Raw genomic sequence first — 15376 nt, 5'->3', positions numbered from 1 at the left:
AAATAAAAGTTAGGTTTAAATTTAGAAAAATAGGGGTAAATAATAAGGTAACCACGAAGGAGACAAACTACCCTGCATATCAAAATAAAATACAAGAAAAAAATAGAGACTCAGCAGAAACAAAATCAACAACAAATATGAGGAAAAGACAATATGTAAAGATAATCTACTCAGCACATAAAATTAAGTGGGAAAAAGAAACTGTCAACAACACACAAAAAAAAGACATCAAAATGATAGCACTAAATTCGTACCTATCCATAATTACGCTGATGTTAATGGACTAAATGCACCAATAAAGAGAGAGACAGTGGCAGAAAGAATTAAAAAACATGATCTGTCTATATGCTGCCTACAAGAGACACACCTTAGAGACACAAACTAAAACTCAAAGGATGGAAAAAAATATATCAAGCAAACAACAATCAAAAAAGAGCAGGAGTGGCAATATTAATTTCTGACAAAATAGACTTTAAAATTAAATCCATCATAAAGGATATGGAAGGACACTATATAATGATTAAAGGGACAATATACCAGGAGGGAAAACCCTGATGGCATAGTAGTTAAGTACTATGACGCTAACCAAGAGGTCGGCAGTTCAAATCCACCAGGTGCTTCCTTGGAAACTCTATGGGGCAGTTCTACTCTGTCCTATAGGGTCGCTATGAGTCAGAATCGACTTGACGGCACTGGGTTTGGTTTTTGGGTATACCAGGAGGATATAACCATATTAAATATTTATGTACCCAATGACAGGGCTGCAAGGTACATAAAACAAACTATCAGCATTGAAAAGTGAGATAGACAGCTCCAAAATAATAATAGGAGGAGACTTCAACACACCACTTTTGGTGAAGAACAGGACATCTGGAAAGAAGCTCAATAAAGACACAGAAGATCTACATACCACAATCAGCCAACTTGACCTCATAGATGTATACAGAACACTCCATCCGACAGCAGCCAAGTATACTTTCTTTCCTAGTGCACAGGGAACATTCTCTAGAATAGACCACATATTAGGTCATGAAGCAAGCCTTAGCAGAATCCAAAACATGGAAATATTACAAAGCATCTTCTTTGACCATAAGGCCATAAAAGTAGAAATTCGTAACAGAAAAAGCAGGGAAAAGAAACCAAACACTTGGAAACTGAACAATACCCTGCTCAAAAAAGACTGGATTATAGAAGACATTAAGGATGGAATAAAGAAATTCATAGAATCCAATGAGAATGAAAACACTTCCTATCAGAACCTTTGGGACACAGTGAAAGCAGTGCTCAAAGGCCAATTTATATCAATAAATGCACACATCCAAAAAGAAGAAAGGGCCAAAATCAAAGCATTATCCCTACAACTTGAACAAATAGAAAGAGAGCAACAAAAGAAACCCTCAGACACCACAAGAAAACAATAAAAACTAGAGCAGAAGAACTAAATGAAATAGAAAACAGAAAAACAAGTGAAAGAATTAACAAGACCAAAAGCTGGTTCTTTGAAAAAAATCAACAAAATTGATAAACCACTGGCCAAAGGCCAACATCATCCTAAATGGAGAGAGCCTGAAAGCATTCCCCTTGAGACTGGGAACCAGACAAGGATGCCCTTTATCACCACCCTTATTCAACATTGTGCTGAAGGTCCTAGCCAGAGCAATTAGGCTAGATAAAGAAATAAAGGGCATCCAGATTGGCAAGGAAGAAGTAAAAGTATCTCTATTTGCAGACGACTTGATCTTATACACAGAAAGCCCTAAATGATCATCAAGAAAACTACTGAAACTAATAGAAGAGTTCAGTAGAGTATCAGGGTACAAGAAAAACATACAAAAATCAGTCGGATTCCTCTACACCAACAAAAAGAACATCGAAGAGGAAATCACCAAATTAATACCATTTACAGTAGCCCCCAAGAAGATAAAATACTTAGGAATAAGTCTTACCAGAGATGTAAAAGACTTATACAAAGAAAACTACAAAACACTTCTGCAAGAAACCAAAAGAGACCTACGTAAGTGGAAAAACATACCAAAAGCGATCTATACATTTAGTGCAATTCCGATCTAAATTCAAACAACATTCTGTAATGAGATGGAGAAACAAATCACCAACTTCATATGGAAGGGAAAGAGGCCCCGGATAAGCACTACTGAAAAAGAAGAACAAAGTGTGAGGCCTCACTCTACCTGATTTTAGAACCTATTATACGGCCATAGTTGTCAAAACAGCCTGGTACTGGTACAACAACAGATACATAGACCAACGGAACAGAATTGAGAATCCAGACGTAAATCCATCCACATATGAGCAGATGATATTTGACAAAGGCCCCAAATTAGTTAAATGGGGAAAAGACAGTCTTTTTAACAAATGGTGCTGGCATATCTGGACATCCATCTGCAAAAAAATGAAACAAGACCCATACCTTACACCATGCACAAAAAAGACTGGGAAAAAGTTTTTAGCTATGACATTTCCAATCAGCACCTGATCTCTAAAATCTACATGATACTTCAAAAACTCAACTGCAAAAAGACAAATATCCCAATTTAAAAATGGGCAAAAGATATGAACAGACACTTCACTAAAGAAGACATTCAGGTAGCTACCAGATACATGAGGAAATGTTCACAATCATTAGCCATCAGAGAAAAGGAAATCAAAACTACGATGAGATTCCATCTCAGTCCAACAAGGCTGGCATTAATCCAAAAAACACAAAATAATAAATGTTGGAGAGGCTGTGGAAAGACTGGAACACTTACACACTGCTGGTGGGAATGTAAAATGGTACAACCACTTTGGAAATTGATTAGGCACTTCCTTAAAAAGCTAGAAATAGAACTCCCATACGATCCAGCAATCCCACTCCTTGGAATATATCCTAGAGAAATAAGAGCCTTTACGCGAACAGATATATGCACACCCATGTTTATTGCAGCACTGTTTACAATAGCAAAAAGATGGAAGCGACCAAGGTGCCCATCAATGGATGAATAAATTATGGTACATTCACACAGTGGAATACTATGCATTTATAAAGAACAGTGAGGAATCTGTGAAACATTTCATAACATGGAGGAACCTGGAAGGCATTATGCTGAGTGAAATTAGTCACTTGCAAAAGGACAAATATTGTATAAGACCACTATTATAAGAACTTGAGAAATAGTTTAAACAGAGAAGAAAATATTCTTTGATGGTTACCAGATGGGGGAGGGAGGGTCCTGGTGGTCATGGTCCCCAGACCTTCTGTTAGCCCAAGGCAGGAACCATTCCCAAAGCCAACTCCTCAGACTGGGATTGGACTGGACAATGGGATAGAAAAAGATGCTGGTGAAGGATGAGCTTCTTGGATCAAGTAGACACTTGAGACTATGTTGGTTTCTCATAACTGGAGGGGAGATGAGAGGGCAGAGGGGGTTAGAAGTTGGCCAAATGGACACAAAAAGAGAGAGCGGAGGGAAGGAGTGGGCTGTCTCACTAGGGGGAAAACAATTAGGAGTATGTAGCAAGCTGTATATAAATTTTTATATGAGAGACTGGCTTGATTTGTAAACTTTCACTTAAAGCACAATAAAAATTAGAAAAAAAAAAAAGAGAGAGATAAAAAGGAAAGGGAGGCAGGCAGAGACTGGGGGACCTCATACCACCAAGAAAGCAGTGCAGGGAGCAGAGTGCGTCCTTTGGGTCCGAGGTCCCTGTGCAGAGAAGCTCCTAGTCTGGGGGACCGCTGATGAGAAGGCCGACAGAAAGAGAAAGCCTTCCCCTGGAGCTGACGCCCTGAATTTGAAGTTTTAGACTACTTTACTGTGAAGAAATAAACTTCTCTTTGTTAAAGCCAAAAAAAAAAAACCATTGCCGTCAAGCTGATTCCAACTCATGACGACCCTGTGCGTGTCACAGCAGAACTGCGCCCCACAGGGCTTTCGATGGCTGATTTTTCAGACGTAGATCACCAGGCCTTTCTTCTGCGGTGCCTCCAGGTGGATTCAAACTGTCAACCTTTCCATTAGTAGCCAAGTAAGTGCTTAACCGTTTGTGCTACGCAGGGACTCCTAAGAGGTGATTAAACCTGTTGCGTTGAGTTGACCCTACAGGACGGACTAGAACTGACCCATAGGGTTTCCAAGGAGTGGCTGGTAGATTCGAACTCTTGACCTTTTGGTGAGCAGCCAAGCTCTTTACCACTGTACCACCAGGGCGAGGGCCTGAATTAAAATGAGAGGCAGAGACAAAAGGGTCACTGATGCCTTTTTCTTGCTGCCTGGCTGGCAATGACCTGGGGGCTCCAGGCGAAACTCAGAGTGGGGAGTAATGGCCAAAACACTGTTACCAGACGTCTGTACTAGCCTCTCCTCTACTCTTTCTTCCCTGAAGGCGAAAGCTAACAGCACTAATCTGGAAGTCACCAACTGGCATTTTTTGCTCTCTGGATTTAGGAAAGTGCAGAGAAGTAAAACATGACCCACAGTGATCTCAGCTTCTGACCTGGAAATGGCAATTCTGTTGTTGCTCTCTTTCTATTTGCTCAAGTTGTAGGGATAATTCTTTGATTTTGGCCCTTTCTTCTTTTCGAATGTGTGCATTTACTGATATAAATTGACCTCTGGGCACTACTTTCACTGTGTCCCAAAGCTTCTGATAGGAAGTGTTTTCATTCTCGTTGGATTCTATGAATTTCTTTATTCCATCCCTAATGTCTTCTATAATCCAATCTTTTTTGAGCAGGGTATTGTTCAGTTTCCAAGTGTTTGATTTCTTTTCCTTGTTTTTTCTGTTACTGATTTCCACTTTTATGGCCTTGTGGTCAGAGAAGATGCTTTGTAATATTTCCATGTTTTGGATTCTGCTAAGGCTTGCTTCATGACCTAATATGTGGTCTATTCTAGAGAATGTTCCATGTGCACTAGAAATGAAAATATACTTGGCTGCTGTTGGGTGTAGTGTTCTCTGTATGTCTATGAAATGGGAATTCTGGATTCTGTATCTATCTACTGAGCCGGGTCAAGTCATTTGAACTCTGAGCCTCAGTTTCCTCAACTGAAAAGTGACGGACAAGATGATGTCAAAATTTCCTATCAGTGCCAACAATCTACTGCTTGGACGATTCAATTTATGCCAGTAACAGGACACCCCGAGTAGCAGCATCACGGAAAAAGCACACAATGCTAGGATCCTAAAGATGTGTGTTCAAGCCCCAGATCCCATCTGAGCTTTTAAAGGTCCTCATTCAGGCTGAGCTAGGGTTCCAAGGATGAATTCTGAAGGTCTGTACATGAGTTGGGGCGGTGGGGGGCTTGGCAAGAGAGAGAAGGCAGTTAAAGATTCCAGGCAGAAGGTTCAGCTGTGTAAAGCCTCGGAAGCATGAAAAAGAACCCTGTGTTTGGGGCATTGCAAAGGGGCCAGCGCGGCTAGGCTGCAGGGCACACAGGAAGAGACGAGAGGCAGGCAGGCACCTGATCACAGCCGTGCGGCTCTGCTAAGGAGCCTGGACCTGATGCTGGGGGGCTCTGCACTGCAGACTGATGTAGTCACGTTTGCAGCTAAAAAAGTAGAGGGGTATGGAAACCAGAAACAGGAAGGCCTACTCTGAGAGAATATTACACACTCATTTAAAAGTTTTTTTTTTTTTTTTTTTATTCTGGGAAACATGATACATGGTAAGCAGGAAAAAATCCTAACATCAAATTGTATTGGGTTTGATCATAGTTTTGCCATGCACACAAAGGAAGAAGGACCGGAAGGACACACCTCAAATATTACCAGTAATTATCTATGGCTGGTGGATTATGGGTACTTTTTAAAAAATTCCACTTGTATTTTCTAAAGCTAATATATTTTATTTTTAAAAATTATTCACTTTTGTTCTAATTATTAAGAGACAAGGAGGGGCCTGAATCAACCTTGGGGAGCAAACAGGAGACAGATTAGGCTGGGGAAGGCCAAGGGAGACCCAGAGGGCAGCCCCCAGGGTTTCCAGCTGGGAGGAGAAAATAGCAAAGACTCCGTGATAGCAGCTGGGGAAGACGGTCTGGTGCTCTGATCTGCTTAAGAAAAACAACTGTGGCACCAGCGTGGGGGAGAGAAGTGAAGCTGTGTGGCTGAAAATTCACATGGATTCACATTCCCTGAAGGGCCCCCGGGAAGTTGCCACCATCACTGAGGCATCACTTCACATCCTGTGTACTCAGAATTGGCAGGGCTTCCAGGCCATGACTATCTACTGCCCCGACAAATCACTAACCCAACACCACAAACGCCACAATGCGGAGGAAACAACGAGAGCACGGGCAAGAAGGGACAGATTAGAAGCTGAGCCTTTGTCCACTCCTCCCTCCGTCTCCCTGGTGAACAAGAGGATTAGAAAATACAACACAGTCTTGCCTGGGCTGGGGCTCACCAGCGCAGGGACCAGGAGGCTGCTCTTTCCTGGAAGCCCCCTTGTCTTCTCCTGTGTGGATTGCTACGGGGCTGCAACAACGGGCTCAAACGTACCAAGGACTGTGAGGATGGAGCAGGACTGGGCGACGTTTCGTTCTGTTATACGTAAGGTTGCCTCGAGTCAGAGCTGACTGGACTGCAATTAACAACCAGCCTACACAGGGCACCAATGAGGGGAGTTACCTTTCAAAGGTGAGGCAGACTAGAAAGGATCTGAATTGAGATAACCTCACATTAGACCAGGGGAATTTTAATCTACTTCAACAGTTACATAGCCACCTCCTATCAGAAGAGGTGGGGCAGGTCCCCTGAAAGGGGACATCTTTTGTATTTTACCAGCAACAACGTGGCAGCTAGAATCTCAGACAAAAAACAAGGTTGACCTGGGCTCAGAAATACAACAACAACAAAGACAATAAACAGCAATGCTAGCATTTATGGAACACTCAGAATAGTTAGGCACTACTCAAAGCTTTTACATGCATTTTTTCATTCACTCGTTCGTTCAGTCATACATTCAACAAACAGTAATGTTTAAGAGCACAGACTTTAGAGCTCCAGTTTAAGTTCCAATTCTGCTGGACTCAGCTGTGTGCCCTCGGGCAAGTTAGCTACCACCCTGTGCCTCCGTTAGCTTATCAGTAAAATGGGAGTAGGGGTGGCACCCACTGGGTTGTTATGAGGATAAAATAAATTGATGTATAAAGAGAATGTGGGGCCCTGGTGGCGCAGTGGCTAAGAGCTCAGCTGCTAACCAAAAGATAGCAGTTTGAATTCACCAGCTGCTCCCTGGAAACTCTATGGGGGCAGTTCTACTCTGTCCTAAAGGGTTGTTGTAAGTGGGAATTGAGTCAATGGCAACAGGTTTGGTTTTGGGTTTTATATAGAGAATGTGGGCTTGGCACAGAGTGATAGGGACATAGCAGTGAGCCGGTAAACAAAGCTCCCTGCTCCTCCCAGGCTACATCATAGGAGGGAGGGGTGGGAAGAGAATAGACAAAAAAGTTAAATATACGTCAGACCATATTACATCAAATGGAAAAAAATACAACCAGAGAGCAGACAGTGGCGGAGGCACAACTAAGACTGTCCTTGAACGAATACCTGGAGGGCACTGCAACAAGCCCACAAGGAAGGTGGTATTACACCATTTATGGATGTAAGAGAGAGGCTGGCACCCTACCTAGGTGCACACAGAGAGTGAGGGGTAGCCCCTCCTGTAACCTCTGCGACACCTGGATTCACATTTCATCTGAACGGTGTGTGATCCTGTGATCCCTAATCTGTGAACCCACTTGAGGGAGACAGCCAAACCTTTTCCCTGATCACGCTCTTCAGGAAAAAGAATGGTTGCCCCACAGAAGACCCTGTAATTTTATAGCATTGTTTACTTCCCCGGATGAAGGATGCTGAAGTGACGACCACCAAAGAGATTCAGGAGCGAAAGCCTGGGGGTTTCTGTCAATCACTGAGCTGGGGGCTATTAAAGCAGCCACTTGTCTGGTCAGTGGAATGAAAAAAGGTGAATTTATTGTTTTTAACTTTCTGAACTTGTTGTTAGATACCACTAATATCTATTCCAGCTCATGGCGACCCCGTGTGTGCAGAGCAGAACCGCTCCATGAGGTTTTCGAGGCTCTGACCTTTCGGAAGCATACAGCCAGGCCTGTTTTCTGGGGCACCTCTGAGTGGGTTCAAACTGCCAATCAATCTTTCCACTGGTAGTCACGCACCTAACCTTCGGAGCCAGCCAGGGACTAAACACCTTATTCATGAGCGTAAGCACATTTTTTAAACCAAAGTAAGTTTCCAACCTATTTGTAATGTCATTAAAGAAGCTGAATCTTTGACCCATTCAGGACTTACATTTCCAACTCTTACAAGCATTTTCGGATCTAAAGAGGGACTCGATCACCACATCTCCTCCTCCTTTGTTGTCTGTCTTAATAAATGGCCCTGCCGCCCACCCCCAAATCCCAAACTAGACATCTGGAGCCATCTGTGATGGCTTCCCATCCCAACATCACCCACCTCTGTTCATCCTGCCCTTAGAGTCTCTCTCACATCGGCCCTCCTCTGCCCTCGCTCTGCCAGCACCCATAAGCTAAGAACATATATAATCCTACAACAACAGTGTCTTGGTCATCTAGTGCTGCTGGAACAGAAATATCACAAGTGGATAGCTTTAACAGAGAAATTTATTCCCTCACAGTCTAGTACGCTAGAAGTCCAAATTCAGGGTGCCAGCTCCAGGGGAAGGCTTTCTCTCTGTGTTGGCTCTGGAGGAAGGTCTTTGTCATCAATCTTCCCATGGTCTAGGAACTTCTCAGGCATAGGAACCCTGGGTTTAAAGAACACACTCTTCTCCCAGTACTGCCTTCTTGGTAGTATAAGGTCCCCAACTCTCTGCTTGCTTCCCTTTACCTCTTGTAAGATAAAAGGTGGTGTAGGCCACGTTCCAGGGAAACTCCCTTTACATTGGATCAGGGATTGCAACCAAAGCAAGGGTGTGACATCCCACCCTAATCCTCTTTAACCACAGGCATAGATTATGATTTATAACACATAGGAAAATTACAAAATGGAGGACAACCACACAATACGGGGAATCACAGCCTAACCAAGCTGACACATATTTTGTGGGGATACAACTCAATCCATGGCAAACAGTAACAACAAACAATAAGTTATGAGCGACACACAGTAGATATGTATGCTGAATAGATGTGGGAAGGCGTATGGGACTACACCCACGTGCATATATAGGTTTGGCTATGGATACTTCTACAAACATATCTGTATGTGCTACGTATATATTCATATATATAATAGAGGGCACGGGGGCACAGTCATGGAAACAACCTAGACATGACCAAACACCTTGCAGGACTGAGTCACTGGGCTTGAAGGCTAAGGACTGTAGTCTTGGGGGACATCTAGGCCAACTGGCATAACACAGTTCATAAAGAAAATGTTCTACATCCCACTTTGGTGAATAGTGTCTGGGGTATTAAAAGCTTGAAAGTGGCCATCTAAGATACAAGTATTGGTCTCTTTTCATCTGGAGCAAAGGAGAATGAAGACAATAGAAGACTTAAGGAAACAGTTAGTCCAAAGGACTAACAAACCACCAGAACACAGCCTCCACCAGCCTGAGGCCAGAAGAACTAGATGGTGCCCGGCTACCACTACTGACCACTCTGACCAGGATCCCAAAAGAAGGTCCCCATTAGAGTGCAGGAGAAAATGTAGAACAAAATTCAAATTCATAAAAAAGACCAGATTTACCGGTCTGAGAGAAACTGAAGGAACCCTTAAGACTATGGCCTCTGGACACCCTTCTAACTTGGAACTGAAACCATTTTCAGAGATCACTTTTCAGCCAAATAATAGACAGGCCTATAAACAAACAATAACACATGTGAGGAAAGTGCTCCTTAGAACAATCATCTACATGAGACCAAAAGGACAACATCCACCCAAAGCGAAGATGAGAAGGCAGGAAATCTGGACGAATGGAAATGAGGAACTCAGGGTGATGATAGGGAGAGTGCTGACACTTCAGAGAACACAACAAATGTCACGGAACAATTTCTGTAGAAACTACTGTGTGGGAAAATAACTTGCTCTGCAAACCTTCAACTGAAGCACAATTAAAAGAGAAAAGAAAATCTATACGGAAAACATACACCAATTCAACAACTTCTAGATGAACAGCTCAGTGACGCTGATGACATTCTTCAGTTGTGCAACTGTTCTCCCCCTCCTTTTCCAAATTGTTCACCCCCCCCCGACATAAACTCCCTGTCCCCTAAGCTTCCTATCTAACCTTTCAAGTTGCTGTTGTCAATCTGATCCCATACAGATAGTTTTTTAAAAGGTCACAGTGCTCACAGCAGACACTTAACTCATCTTTAGGCACCTGAATTTGGGCATGATGCCTGGCACCTGCTTGCTAAAGAACAAATCAATGACTGCCATTTCAAACATTTTAAGATCTGCCCCAGGATCTGATATCTTTGTAAACAGCCACAAAAGGCAAACACAAATTGTTGAAAGTATTTTCCTTTTGTCTTGCTCAGAGATCAAATATAATTAAAAAGCCAGCACTTTTAAAGTCATAATTTAAGTGAACTTACTAGTGAGTCAGCTGTTTTATTGATTTCAAAGGAATATATCAGCTCTGATGCAATAAAAAAATCATTGATTAGAGATAGAAAAACTAATCATTAACTTTATATGGAAAGGAAAGAGGCCCTGGATAAATAAAGCATTTTTAAAGAAGAAAAACAAAGTAGGAGGCCTCCCACTACCTGACCTCAGAACCTAGCATACAGCTACGGTAGTCAAAACAGCCTGGTACTGGTACAACGACAGACACATTGACCAATGGAACAGAATGGAGAACCCAGATGTAAATCCATCCACGTAAGGTCACTTGATCTTCAACAACGGCCCAAAATGCATTAAATGTGGAAAAGACAGTCTACTTAACAAATGGTGCTGGCAAAACTGAGGTCCATCTGTTAAAAAAAAAAAAATGAAACAGGACCCATACTTCACGCCAAGCACAAAAACTAATTCAAAATGGGTCAAAGGCCTAAATATAAAACCAAAAACTATTAAGATCATGGAAAAAAAACAGGGTCAATACTAGAGGCCCTAATACACACTATTAACATGATACAAACCGTAACTAACAATACACAAAACACCAGAAGATAAGCTAGATAACTGGGATCTTCTAAAAATTAAACACTTATGCTCATCAAAAGACTTCACCAAAAGAATAAAAACAGAACCTACAGATTAGGGGAAAAAAATGGCTATGCATATCCAACAAAGGTCTAGTCTCTAAAATCAATAGGAAAATCCAACACCTTTACAACAAAAAGACAAACGATCCAATTAAAAAATGGGCAAAGGTATGAATGGACACTTCACAGAAGACATTCAGGTGGCTAACAGACACATGAAGAAATGCTCATGATCACTAGCCATTACAGAAATGCAAATCAAAACTACAAGGAGATACCATCTTACCCTGGCATTACTGGCACAAATCAGAAAATAACAAATGTTAGAGAGGCTGCAGGGAGATTGGAACCCTTATGCAAGGCTGGTGGGAATGCAAAATGGTACAACCTTTTTGGAAAATGATATGGTGCTTCCTTAAAAAACTAGAAATAGGCATACCATATGATCCAGCAATCCCATCCTAGGAATATATCCTAGAGAAATAAGAGCCATCACACGTATAGACATATGCACACCCATGTTCACTGCAGCATTATCCATTACAGCAAAAAAGATGAAAACAGCCTAAGTGCCCAACAACAGATGAATGGATAAAACTATGGTACGTATGGAATACTACGCAACAATAAAGAACAATAAGAAATTTGAGAAACATCTCACAACATGGATAAATCTGGAGGACATTATGCTGAGTGAAATAAGTCAATCACAAAAGGACAAATATTGTATGAGATGACTATTATACAAACTCATGAAAGGATTTACACACAGAAAGAAACAGCTTTTGATGGGTATGAGGGAAAGGAGGGGTAGAGAGGGGAAAACAACTAGACAGCAGATAAGTGGTAACTTTGGTGAGGGGTAAGACAGTACACAATACTAGGGAAGTCAGCACAACTTTACCAAGGCAAAGTCATAAAAAAAATAGACACATCCAAACTCCCATACGGATCGAGTTACTGGGCTGGGGGCATCTAGCTCAATCAGCATAACATAGTTTATAAGGAAAATGCTCTACAGCCTACTTTGATGAGTAGTGCCTGGGGTCTTAAAAGCTTATGAGCAGCCATCTAAGATAATGTCTACTGGTCCCACCCTGTCTGGGACAAGGGAGAATGAAGAAAACCAAAGACACAAGGGAAAGATTAGTCCAAAGGACTAATGGAACCCAACTAATGGAACTCCACCAGACTGGGCACCACAATTAGATGGTGCCCAGCTATCACCACTGACTGCTCTGACAGGGATCACAACAGAGGGTCCAGGAAAGAGCTGGAGAAAAATGTAGAACAAAATTCTAACTCACACAAACAAAGACCAGACTTACTGATCTGACAGAGACTGCAGAAAGCCTCAGAGTATGGCCCCCGGACACCCTTTTAACTCAATACTGAAGTCACTCCTGAGGTTCACCCTTCAGCCAAAGATTAGACACGTCCATGAAACAAACAATAATACAGGTAGCTCAACCATGTATATGAGACTAAATGGGCACAGCAGCCCAGGTGCAAGGATGAGAAGGCAAGAGGGGACAGGAAAGCTGGAAAAAAGGACGAATGGAAATGGGGGAGAGTGTTGACACATCACAGGATTGGCAATCAATGTCACAAACAATTTGTGTATTAATTGTTTAATGAGAAACTAATTTGCTCTGTAAACCTTCACTAAAGCACAACAAGGAAAAAAAACCCATTAACTAAGTGGCTGCAAAATATTGAGGGGAGGGGGAAATTAAATAAGTGCCAAGTTTACCCCTCCCCAACTAAAATATTTTATATTGGTTTCATTAAAAAAAAAATGAGACCAACTGAGAAATTATCTTTAACATTACTACTCAATTGGTCAACTAACCAGTTCAACACTAAACTTCCAATGACTTGTGCTAACTTCCAAAAGGTAAATCCACGCACAGGAAGCAGACTCACTACCACCTGGGATCATGACGAGCACACTATCACAAACTCAAAGGAGCAGCAGCGGGAACACGTCCTAAGACAATGGCGGCTCTGTCCGAGAGGAACATGACTTTCTTGTATGACACATCGCCAGGAGGGTAAGTTCGGGTGTATTTGTGTTTGACCTTACAGTATGCAAGGAAAACAAGTCAGGTTTAGATATGTTCTTAAATATGCCTTGGTTTCTAGGAAATATGGCTATGTACGTATCTGTAGAGTCCCTGGTGGTGCAACAGTTAACGTGCTCGGCTACTGTCAGAAAAGCTGGTGGTTCTAGTCCATGCAGAGGTACCTCAGAAGAAAAGCCTGGTGATCTACTTATGAAAATTAGCCAATGAAAACCCTATGGGTCACAACAGAATATTGTCTGATACAGTGCTGGAAGCTGAGCCCCCCAGGTTGGAAGACACTACACAACAACTGCAAGAGTGGACTCAACCATCCAGGATCATGAAGTCAGCACAGGACCAGGCAACATTTTGTTCTGTTAAACGTAAGGCTGCCGTGAGTTGGAGCCGACTCAGCGGCACGCGACAACAACAAAGTGGACTCTACAATACCCAGGGCAGAGTCTAAGAGTTAAGAAAGGACGTCAGAAGTTGAGTTTGTACGTCCTGCTTGACTGAGACACCTCCTCCATAGCGTTACCGCGGAAGCAGCTTCTGCTTGCTCTCTTAACCTGTCACAGTGCGTGGTGCACGCACGAGCAAAGGTACTCGTTACGCAGGAGCTTGCACACACCTGTAGAGGCTGTAAGATGTCCTACCTCCTGCTCCAAGGCCCCAGAAGTAAATATTTGGCCTTCACCACTGCTTTCCTTTCTGATTCTCTTGTGTATTTTAGACACACATTTTTATGATAGCGCCGCGCCCCAAAGGTACTTTACAACCTTTTCTGTTCTCTACATAATATTAGAAAAAGAAAATGAACACTGTAGATAAAGAATATAAAAAGAATCCTGCAGCCTGGTCAGAAGTAGCCATACCCACATAGCAAACAGCCTATGTGCTATCAGGTGTCATTCCTGTTCCCTCTGAATCATAACAAACTGGTTAGTGCCAGCAAACAGTCGCAGAATGTCCACTCCGCCCAGAAGGGAGCCGTGCACACCTCTCTGAGCACAAGGTTCCCCGCCCTTCTATTTTCCTGCCACATCCTTCTAGACACTTTTTTTTTTTTTTTAATTCAGAACAATCTTTTTATGCCCAGCCCTGTTTATCTTCTCTGAAGAACAAAAATACACTGCAAGCAGCCGGACTTCAACTAATTGTGTAAAAGTGTCAGTGTTGTTTGGGTGAGTCCTATCACCCTCTTTGGCTGTATTGTTTCAATTTATTTCGCCTCTCAGAGACCAGCTATTTTAACAACAACAAACAGTACTGCTAATCGTAGTGGTATTCGTTGTAATACTTCCTTCCAGAACTACTTTTCTTTTTTTCTTATCGTGCTTTAGGTGAAAGTTTACAGAGAGAAATTAGTTTCTCATTAAACAATACACGAATTGTTTTGTGACACTGGTTGCCAAACCCACAACGTGTCAACACTCTCCCCTTCTCGATCTTGTGTTCCCCATTACCACCTTTCCTGTCCTCTCCTGCCTTCTTGCCCTTGCCCCTGAGCTGGTGTGCCCCTTTAGTATTGTTTTATGGACTTGTCTAATCTTTGGCTAAAGGGTGAACCTCAGGACTGCCTTTAGTACTGAGTTAAAAGGATGTCCGGGGGCCATATTTTCAGGGTTTCTCCAGTCTGTCAGACCAGTAAGTGTGGTCTTTTTTTCTGAGTTAGAATTTTATTCTACGTTTTTCTCCAGCTCTGTCCAGAACCCGCTATTGTGCCTGTCAGAGCAGTCAGTGGTCAAAGCTGGGCACCATCTAGTTGTGCCGGTCTCAGTGGGGTGGAGGCTGTGGTAGTTGTGGCTCATTAGTTCTTTGGACTAATCTTTCCCTTGTCTTTGGTTTTCCTCATTCTGCCTTGCTTCAGACGGGGTGGGACCAGTAGACATTATCTTAGATGGCCACTCACAAGCTTTTAAGATCCCAGATGTTACTCACCAAAGTAGGATGAGGAACATTTTCTTTATAAACTACATTATGACAATTGAGCTAGATGTCCCCCGAGACCATGGTCCTCAGCCCTCAGGCAAATAATTTGGTACCTCAGGGTACTTCCTTACATTTGTGTTAAGACTTCACAATTTCAAAACACATTCACACATA

General features: G+C 42.4%; 1 protein-coding gene across 7 annotated transcripts in view; it reads right to left on the bottom strand.

Annotated features, from left to right (window-relative positions):
• Positions 1–15376, bottom strand: part of MCF2L (MCF.2 cell line derived transforming sequence like) — a 333538-nt gene that overhangs the window by 177332 nt on the left and 140830 nt on the right. The window lies entirely within an intron of this gene.

The sequence above is a fragment of the Elephas maximus genome, chromosome 23 (assembly GCF_024166365.1).
Source record: "Elephas maximus indicus isolate mEleMax1 chromosome 23, mEleMax1 primary haplotype, whole genome shotgun sequence".
NCBI lineage: Eukaryota > Metazoa > Chordata > Mammalia > Proboscidea > Elephantidae > Elephas > Elephas maximus.
Note: the sequence above shows the minus strand (reverse complement) of the source record. Positions and strands in the feature narration are given on the sequence as shown.